The sequence below is a fragment of the Natator depressus genome, chromosome 4 (genome assembly GCF_965152275.1).
Source record: "Natator depressus isolate rNatDep1 chromosome 4, rNatDep2.hap1, whole genome shotgun sequence".
In the NCBI taxonomy this organism is placed as follows: Eukaryota; Metazoa; Chordata; order Testudines; family Cheloniidae; genus Natator; species Natator depressus.
In genome coordinates this window covers 34,262,294-34,271,662 of record NC_134237.1, presented here as the reverse complement: position 1 = coordinate 34,271,662, position 9,369 = coordinate 34,262,294, and positions in this window count along the sequence as shown.

The window sequence follows — 9,369 nt, the reverse complement described above, 5'->3', positions numbered from 1 at the left end:
AACTGGTTGTGAGTTCTATACTTACATTTCACCAGCTGAGTATCAAGTGTGAATTCCTCAAGCGCTATAACAGCCTTAATATGGGGTGCCCCAGGGGACTGTCTGTGGCTCCACTCTATCTTGCCACCTAAGTAAGCTTGCCTTTCTGATAGATGGTCCCTTATACCAAAAAAACAAACAAAATAAATTCCAATAATATTCCAGTTAGTCCCAGTCCCAAAAGACCAGTCACTTTCCCCAGGTCAATTACACATCAGATCTTACACCAAAAACAACACTTGTAGCTAATTCTATAATGAATTAACTAAAAATGAATTAACAAAAAAAAAAAGAAATAAGAGATATTTAAAAGGTTAGAGCAGGTAAACATACACACACAAATAAGTTACAGTCTTAGGTTCCATAAGATGGTAGAAGCTTCTACAATAAGCAAGCTCTATATGTCCTTTAGGGCTAACCCAGGCCAAGCACTGGGGATCTTTTGCTCATGCATAGCAATTCTTGCCTTCCTCCAAGCTCCACGGAGCATAAAAGATCCAGTTTCTTCTTGTCAGGGATTTTTATTTCCTTCCCCCAGAGTTTATGCTGATGGGAAAAATCCTCGTGGATGCCTCCTCTTCTTGGATATAGGGGGAGCAATTAATAAAATCTTTGTTCTTTGATGTTTCTGAATGGCTCATTTGATTTCAAGGGGTCTTCGTGGTGGGTAGGACCTAACACCTTCTCTAGGAAGCCAGCATTTTACATTAGTTAAATGAGCTGGCACTGGGTCTGCCAACATCACGAAGTACCTCAAATAATTTTAATAAATTGGTGAGGCATGATTTCCCTTCACAAAAGCCATGTTGACTCTTCTTCAACATATTATGTTCATCTGTGTCTGATAATTCTATACTTTACTATAGTTTCAACCAATTTGCGTAGTACTGAAATTAGGTTTACTGGCCTGTAATTGCTGGGATCGCACTTGGAGCCATTTTATTTTTTTTAAAATGGTGGTATATTACCTATATTCCAATCACCTGGTTCAGAGACCAATTTAAGTGAGAGGTGACATACTTCAATTACAGATTTCAGAGTAGCAGCCGTGTTAGTCTGTATTCGCAAAAAGGAAAGGAGTACTTGTGGCACCTTAGAGACTAACAAATTTATTTGAGCATAAGCTTTCGTGAGCTACAGCTCACTTCATCCAATGAAGTGAGCTGTAGCTTACGAAAGCTTATGCTCATACTTCAATTAGTAGCTCTACAAATTCATATCTGAGTTCCTTCAGACTCTTGGGTGAATACCATCTGGTCCTGGTGACTTATTACTGTCTAATTTATCAATTTGTTCCAAAAAATCCTCTATTGACACCTCAATCAGAGACAGTTCCTCAGATTTGTCAACTAAAGAGAATGGTTCAGGTGTGAGAATCTGCCTCGCATCCTCTGCAATGAAGATTAAAGCAAAGAATTCAATTTGCTACTCTGCAATAGCCTTTTCTTCTCTAAGTGCTCCTTTAGCACCCCTTCAGCAACTATATGTCATTCAAATATTTGATACTACAAGATGCTACTTTATGAAAAACTTATTTGAAAATAATTAGATGCTGCAAAATAATTATGAGAGATTGGTAAAGTGCCTCGCTGATTAAGAAACAATCTTCATAGTTCTGTCATGGTTTATAGGGTGCTACCTTTTTGGAATATGTTCCTATTCTCAAACTAATCCTTTTCTTCAAACAGCAATGGCTAATTGCATTATTGGGCTCTATCATGGCAGAATTTGTTTGGGCTAATTTTTCCATCCGCACCACACATTTGTGGTTTCCCCACTCATAAATTATGTCTATGTACCTATCATATGAAGATGAATGTGCCACATTATCACGCCAACCACTGTGACATAGCCCCTAATAAACACAGCCGGCAAGAGAGAATAAGAGGAATGAGAATATGTTGTTGCTTAAGGACCAATTTAATCTTTTCAAGAGATCTTTGTTTCTAAATAAAGAAGCAAAAATTCAATTAAGAGCAGAGGCCTAACATATGAATGTCATTTATATGGTTAAGCAGAGATAACACACTGTTCTGCATTTAATCCCCCGCACACAGCACTAAACCAAATGTGAAACTGAAACGTTGGTGACAAATTATCCACAGCTTCATGAAGTTGTACAGCTTGTTAATTATTACTCGAGTTGCAAACTGCCTAGTCCTCTGCTCTTTCGTCTCCTGGTAGGGAGACTTATTAAGAACCTCTTAAGAAGAAAGATGCTCAAATGCTCGAGCAAATGTGACATGATGGACAGCAGCAGGTCACTTCTTTTTATCTTGTATGTCAGTCAGCAGCAAGGTAAGTCTGTAGAAGTAATGCAGTGAGAAATATCTGCATTGTTATCACAAGGCATGCCACAGAAAGTGTGTGCATATGATGGCCTGTAGCACTACATTTTATCAGGTTTCATTTCAGATCAGAGAATGTGTCCGCAAGCCTGCTCGGATGGTGCAGATTTTTTTTCACAGCATTGGGAAAGCCTGAAACGTCTTTACAGGGTTGCTATTAGCACTATGAAGGTTAGAACACGATAATATTTCGAGTATTAAATGCTACACCTACTTGCTCAGATAACAACACTTGATGCACAATGTGTGGACAAGACAGGAGCATGGCCCTACCTGTGCTGACTGACATACAAGATAAAAAGAAGTGACGTGCTGCTGTCCATCATGTCACATTTGCTCGAGGCAAATGCTCACAGAGGATTGTAATGAATCCCGAGTGGAAACTGCCGCACTGGTTAATGACCAAGAGTAGTTAATAAAGCTAACTGGATACCAGTTTTACACAGGAGCTGCAAGATCAGGTAAATACTTAACCCAATTTTCCTGCATTCACGTGAACCTGTTTTGCAACTTTATATATTCTATTGGGTAGAGCACTCTATCTGGCATATGTCGTTCTGCTACAATTTTTTAAATACAACAAAATTATATATAATGTATAAACAAAGCAGGGCTTCAGTCAACAAGTTAGAATTTGAAACCCACTTGCATATTGTCAGAGATCACTTATCTTTTTGTTTGGGGGCTGTATCTCAGATCAACATCAGTGCCTCAGTTTCCCCTCATTCTTGAGTATTTGGGTAATCTGATGTGATTTAGGTGCTTTGACCCTCTAGATAGAATAAAAGTCCTCCCCTCTTCCAGGGTAAGCCAAAGTCTCAAACAAATTCAAAATGAAATGAACTACCTCCGCTTTGACCCAGACTCTGTATTGGGTAAAAGCTCTCAGTTGTGATCCTATCCATCTTCTCCCCTCTCCAGGGTGTAGCACCACTTTCCCCCAGGACATAGCTTTCTTTCCAAGTCCTTCTCTTTGGGTGCAGGTTTTTTTCACCCTCACTGTCACTAGTTAACACCCAGGGAAGTCGCGGCCAAGGGCAGCTTTAATGTGGGTTCATGGGTGCAACTGTACGCACAGAATTCATGAAACCAAGGATATAAAAACAGGCAGACATAATTCTTCTGGCCATGTGGTGAGGAGAGGCCCCCAGGGAGTGGGGTTGGACAGCCAACCCTGCACTACCCCAATAGGCCAGCTCCTGTCCCACAAGGCTGGGCCCAGCTTCCCACTTTGGGCACTGCAACCTGGTGCACAGGGTCCTAGCACCACTCCGGTTTGGCCAGCCACCCTTCTGTCCAGAGGGAGGAACTGGGCCCAGCCCCATGGGACAGGAGCTGCCAGTGCAGGGTGAGTGTGGGGCAGGCTTACTCTCTATCTCCCCACCTTGTGCCTTCCCTCTGCACTAGGCTGGGATGAGGGTTGTGGTGCTGGTGTGTCTGGTTGGTGTCCCCTTGGCAGTTTAGTATTGTGCACCCATTGAATCGGCAGGCTATATATACCCTTGGCCCTGGCCTTCTTTTACTACAGACTCTAGCCCCCAACCCTTTACCATAGGAGTTGGCCCTCAAACATCAAACTGCTCTGCTTTACAGGGCCACCTTTTACAATGCCCAGTCTCTGCCTTTTTTCAGGCCTTCTTCCCAGCCTCTCCACATGCGTCTCTCATAGAGTGACCAGATAGCAAGTATGAAAAATTGGGACGGGGCAAGGGGTAATAGGTGCCTATATAAGAAAAAGCCTTGAATATCGGGACTGTCCCTATACAATCGGGACCTCTGGTCACCCTACTCTCTTGCCACAGGGACTCACCGCCAGTCTCAGTTCAGACCCCTGGGTCCTGGAGCATTCTGATGATCTGCTGCTCTTCTCAGATCTGGTGACGCGAAGGATGATTCAGTAGTTAGGGCAGTCGTCTGGGACTTAGGAAATCCAGTTTCAAGTTCCTGCTCTGCCACAGACTTCCTGTGTGACCTTTTTGCAAGATTGAGACACAGAGAAACTGTTACCCACCTATAAAATGGATATAACAGCTCCTTCCTAACTCACAGGGATGTTGTGAGGATAACAACATTAAAGGAATCTGAGGCCTTCAGAGTCGGGGAGCGGTTCCGCTGCGTGCCACCTGGTTTACCTACTGCGGTGCGGGCAGCCCTCCTCGTGCCCCACCACCCCAACTCACCTCTGCTCCACCTCCCTGGGCCTGAGTGCGAAGCTGCTGCTTGCTTCTCAGCCCTCCCAGGCTTCCCGTGCAAACAGCTGATTCGCAGGAAGCGGGGGCGAAGAAGCAGAGTGGGACAGTGCGTTCAGGGGAGGAGGCGGAGGCGAAGCGGAGGTGAGCTGGGGCCAGGCGTGGGGCGGGAAGCTGCCGGTGGGGGCTCTGCACCCACCAAATTCTCCCCGTGGGTGCCCCAGCCCCGGAGCACCCACGGAGTCTGTGCCTAAGGCATCACTTTTGATGTGATCAGTGGGGAAGCGGCCTCTCCCCCTGCTCCCCCCAGCTAGGCTACCCCACCCCTCCCCAAGGAGCCAGAGGGACCTGCCGGATGCTTTGCGGGAGCTGCCCTAGGTAAGCACCGCCGGGACTCCCCACCTCGCCCCCTGGCAGGTCTCTCTGGCTCTTTGGGGCAGGGCGGGGTGGACACCCACTACGGTGGCCCACAAGACCCTCCTGCCTGGTTCTGGGGCCAGTCAGGGGAGGTGGGTGAATGGGGCAGAGGTCCCGGGGGGGGGCATCAAGGAACGCGGGGGGTTGGATGGGGAAGGAGTCCCGGGGGCAGGGGCGGGGCAGGAGTCCCAGGGGGCAAGGGCAGGGGCGGGCCATGGCCTCCTCATGGGGTGATGGAACCAGTTGTTAAGATTTTGGCAGCTCATCACTGGGGCAGTCTATCAATCACTGATGTATCTGCTGCTTATAATTAAGTCAGTGAGGCCACTGTGACATTAGAGGTAAGTCAACCAATCACTATCCAGCTTTTCCAAAATAATGCAAAATAATTCCTAAATAATGGAAATGCTAATATAGGATCCACTTGATAGGATAGGAATATAATTAATGCCCATCAACATGGTTATATGGAAAATGGGGCTTGTCAAATGAACCTGATTTCATTCTTTGAGGAGATTACAAGTTTTCCTGTTAAAAGTAACTGCATATAGATGTAACTTTTTGTAAGGTGTTTGATTTAGTACCTCATGACATTTTGATTAAAAAATTAGCACTATACAATATCAATAGAGAACATGTTAAATGCATCAAGAACTGGCTGACAGATCTCAAAAAGTAGTCATCAGTGGCAAATCATCATCAAATGGGGGTGTTTCAGGTGGGGTTCTGCTGGGATCAGTACTAAGCTTAGTTGCTGAAAGCGTTCAGTGGCATCATGTGGAGGTCAATATAAAATAATTGCTGATCAAAGTTATGGATGACAAAGACTGGTAGAGTGGTAAATAATGAGAACAGGGCAGTCATACAGGGTGATCTGGATTTCCTGGTAAACTAGGACAATTCAAAGAAAAGGAATTTTACTTCTAACAAGTATAAAGTTATACATTTAGGAACAAGGAATGCAGGTGCTGTATCCTTGGAAGCAGTGACTCTGAAAAGGATTTAGGAACTATAGTGGACAAGCAACTCAACGTGAGCCCCCAGTGCGATTCTGTGGCAAAAGGGCTAATATAATCCTTGGGTGTATAAATGGGGGAGTAATGAATAGCAGAAGGGAGATGATTTTACCTTTGTATACAGCATTGATAAAACAAATACTGTGTACAGTTCAGGTGTACACATTTTTAAAAAAGATGTTGACAAATTGGAGATGGAACAGAAAAGAGCCACAAAAATTATTTCAGGGCTGGAGAAAATGCCTTACAGTGGAAGGTTTAAAGAGCTCTATCTATTCAGCTTATCAAAAAGGCAATCAAGAGGTGACTTGATTATGGTGTTTAAATACCTTCTTGGGGAGAAAATGCAAGGTACTAAAGGACTCTCATCGAATGGAGAAAGGCATAACAAGAACCAATGGCTGGAAACTGAAATCAGATAAAAATCTGTGCCATATTTCCATTTTGAATTTAACAGTGAGGGTGATTAACCATTGGAACAAACTACTCAGGGGAGTCTTCAAATCAGGAATGGATGCCTTTTCTGGAATAGATACTTTTGCCAAACACAAGTTAAAAGCCTGTGATATACCGGAGGTCAGACTAGATGATCTAATGGTCGCTTCTGGGCTAAAGCTTTATGAATCAACCTTCTTGTACAGCTAAATTTACATGCAATAATTATATTACTTGTAATCACTCATTGGTGTGAGGGACACTGGTCACATGTTTCAAGACTCTCAGTGGTAGATCAGTTGTCCTAACCGTCACTGTTCTTTAGATGTTCGATGGCTGTGTTCTATCTTGAGCTTGAAAGGCTCCCTATGCTTCTACTGCTTCAGCTCCACTGTGCCCTCAAGCTAGAGAAACAGCAACAGAAGTACAAGGGAAGCCCATCAAATGCAGAGACATTGGGACTCTGGGACAGGGCTTCCCCCACCCGTCTTCACTAATACAGCCCTCTACACCCATAAAGTCAATTGCAAATTAAGAACCAAGTTCACCAGAATACTTTGGAAGTTTTCCGCTGTTCTGGCAACACAAAGCATCTGAAAACCCAGATTAACTGCCTAGTATACACTGGACACTTTACATCTTTGCACATTGAATATACCCTTGAAAGTTTTTTTTAATGACTCACAGTTGATATTACATAGCTTCAAATAATTAGAAATGATGTTTGGTAGCATCCACTGTGTGTTTCTTGTTTAGTGTTCAAATATGAAGTTATTTTTAAAAGAAAGGAAATTCCAAGACAAAAAAAAGAGAAAAGAAAAAGAAAAAGAAAAGAAACTATTAACATGAAGTTAAGGTTGAAAGTACATATCAGTAAGAAAAGGGTAAAGAGACATCACAGGGATGCTGTAATTATCCATGTAATAACGGCACTCACCTCTTCTACACCTCCTAGCAGCTGGGTGTGGTACTGCAGTCTTTCTTGCCCCAGCACCCTCTGTGGGCTGCTGACCAACCTTCCTGGGCCTTCGATCACTTGGGCCTCTGGCCAAGTCACAAAGTTCACATAAACCCCTTCTTGGGTAGTAAAGAGTTCAATAAATGAATAGTTCCATTGCCATCAATAGGGTCTTCACACATGTCCATGGGCCTTTAAAATTCAGCTCTTTGTCCAGGCTCTCAAATAAGCCCTGTCACCTTCTTGGGGTTTATGCCATTGTGGCCAGTTGGGGAACCCGGGCTCACCCACTGTTCTGAGTTCCAACCCAGGGATACTATAAACCGTCGCTACACACTGCTCAATTTCAGTTTATTGCTGCTGCTTCCCTGGGCCTCTTCATACCAAGCTTCACCCTCACCTCAGGGTTAAGGTTCTTACATCTTTTCTCTCTCTCCCCCCCCCCCCCCAAACCCAGCTTAAGCAAATGCAGCCAGAAACAACCCTGGTTATCCCTCCAGGTCCTTTGGCCAGAGAGGAACAACCTTCTAATCCCATACAGGAACTGAGCAGCTAAGCCCCAGCAGCTTTTTTTATCTGAGCCTGCTGGGCAGTGATTGGCTGCTTTGTGAGGCCTCTCTAGACAGGCCTGGAGGACCCACCTTAGCTGTTCCTTTCTTGAGGCAGGGTGTAGTAGGACTGTGGGATATTCTGTAGGGAGCTGCAAAGGCCAGGCACACCCTATCACAATCCCAAAACCCAGCTTAGGCAGGCAGAGAGAATTTGAATAGAATTTAAAGGAAGAGTCTGGGGCATTCTCACACTCACACACCTTCCATCACCAAAAAAGGGTAATCCCCTTGCCCCAGTCCTTGACACCACCCATCCTAGACCCACTGTCCCACCAGACTCCACACAACAGCTGGAAGAAACCAACAGCTGTTGGGAGACATATGAAGAAAAAATGTTTAAAATCTTTCATAAAAATATTTCTTGTTTGTTGATCAGCTCTATAAAATATCACCAGGAAGTCTTGCCTAAGGAGTTAATCATTTTGTGCTCACAGTTACATATTTTTCCACAGAAAAGTACTTGATTGGACCCAGACACAAATTTTGCAAACACAGTTTTTAATGCCATTAGTTGAAAATCTGGCCCTGGATGCATAAAAGAAAAATATAAAAGACTATAACAGGATTTCTGAAAGCATCTCTGTGATTTAGAAAAGGGAAAGCATTGATTAGTGGACTACACATTATGTAGCCATTAGATGTGGCAAATGTGTCGGGATCACTGGGGAACCAAATGCTATGACTAAATACTCACTTTTTCTGCTTATGCATAAATCCCACATTGAATGTTGCAGGTTAATCGGCCCATTACATCTGGCAGCTGTGAAGAGAATGAGCAGAACAGTTAAGGCCATTGTTTGTTAGGGACAGGTAGTCTAATATAATTAGCTTAAAATTGTGGTAAACTGCAGTATACAGTATGTAATAGGTAATTTCCAGTTTAAAATGGAGGAGTCCTAGAAATTTCAGCTTCCACAAGTCAATATTTTATTAACTAATATTTATGAGATTTCTTAAAATTTAGGTAATAAAAAGGTAAAAATGAAAAGTTATCATGCAATGTCTAACATCTCATAATATTGCTCATTGTAGCCACCAGAACTGTTTTGTGCCAGTCTTCCTTGTGTTCAATACAAGCCATTCATGCAGCTACGGTATTGTTTAAACATGGCCTTCTCTCACCTGTGTAGGCCTATACCCTTTGAAGTTCTTTTATCTTATTTATCTATTGAGGTATACATGCTGCAATTATCATTAGAGTATCTGAGCACATTAGCATATTCCTTCCAGGTTTCATGTATGGTGTATTAATGTCATTGTCACCAGATACCTTGGTCTACTTGTTTTGAAATGAATGTAGTGTTAACATACTCTAGGGCTGGACGGATAGCTTTGTAAACATTTCTGAACCTGGTC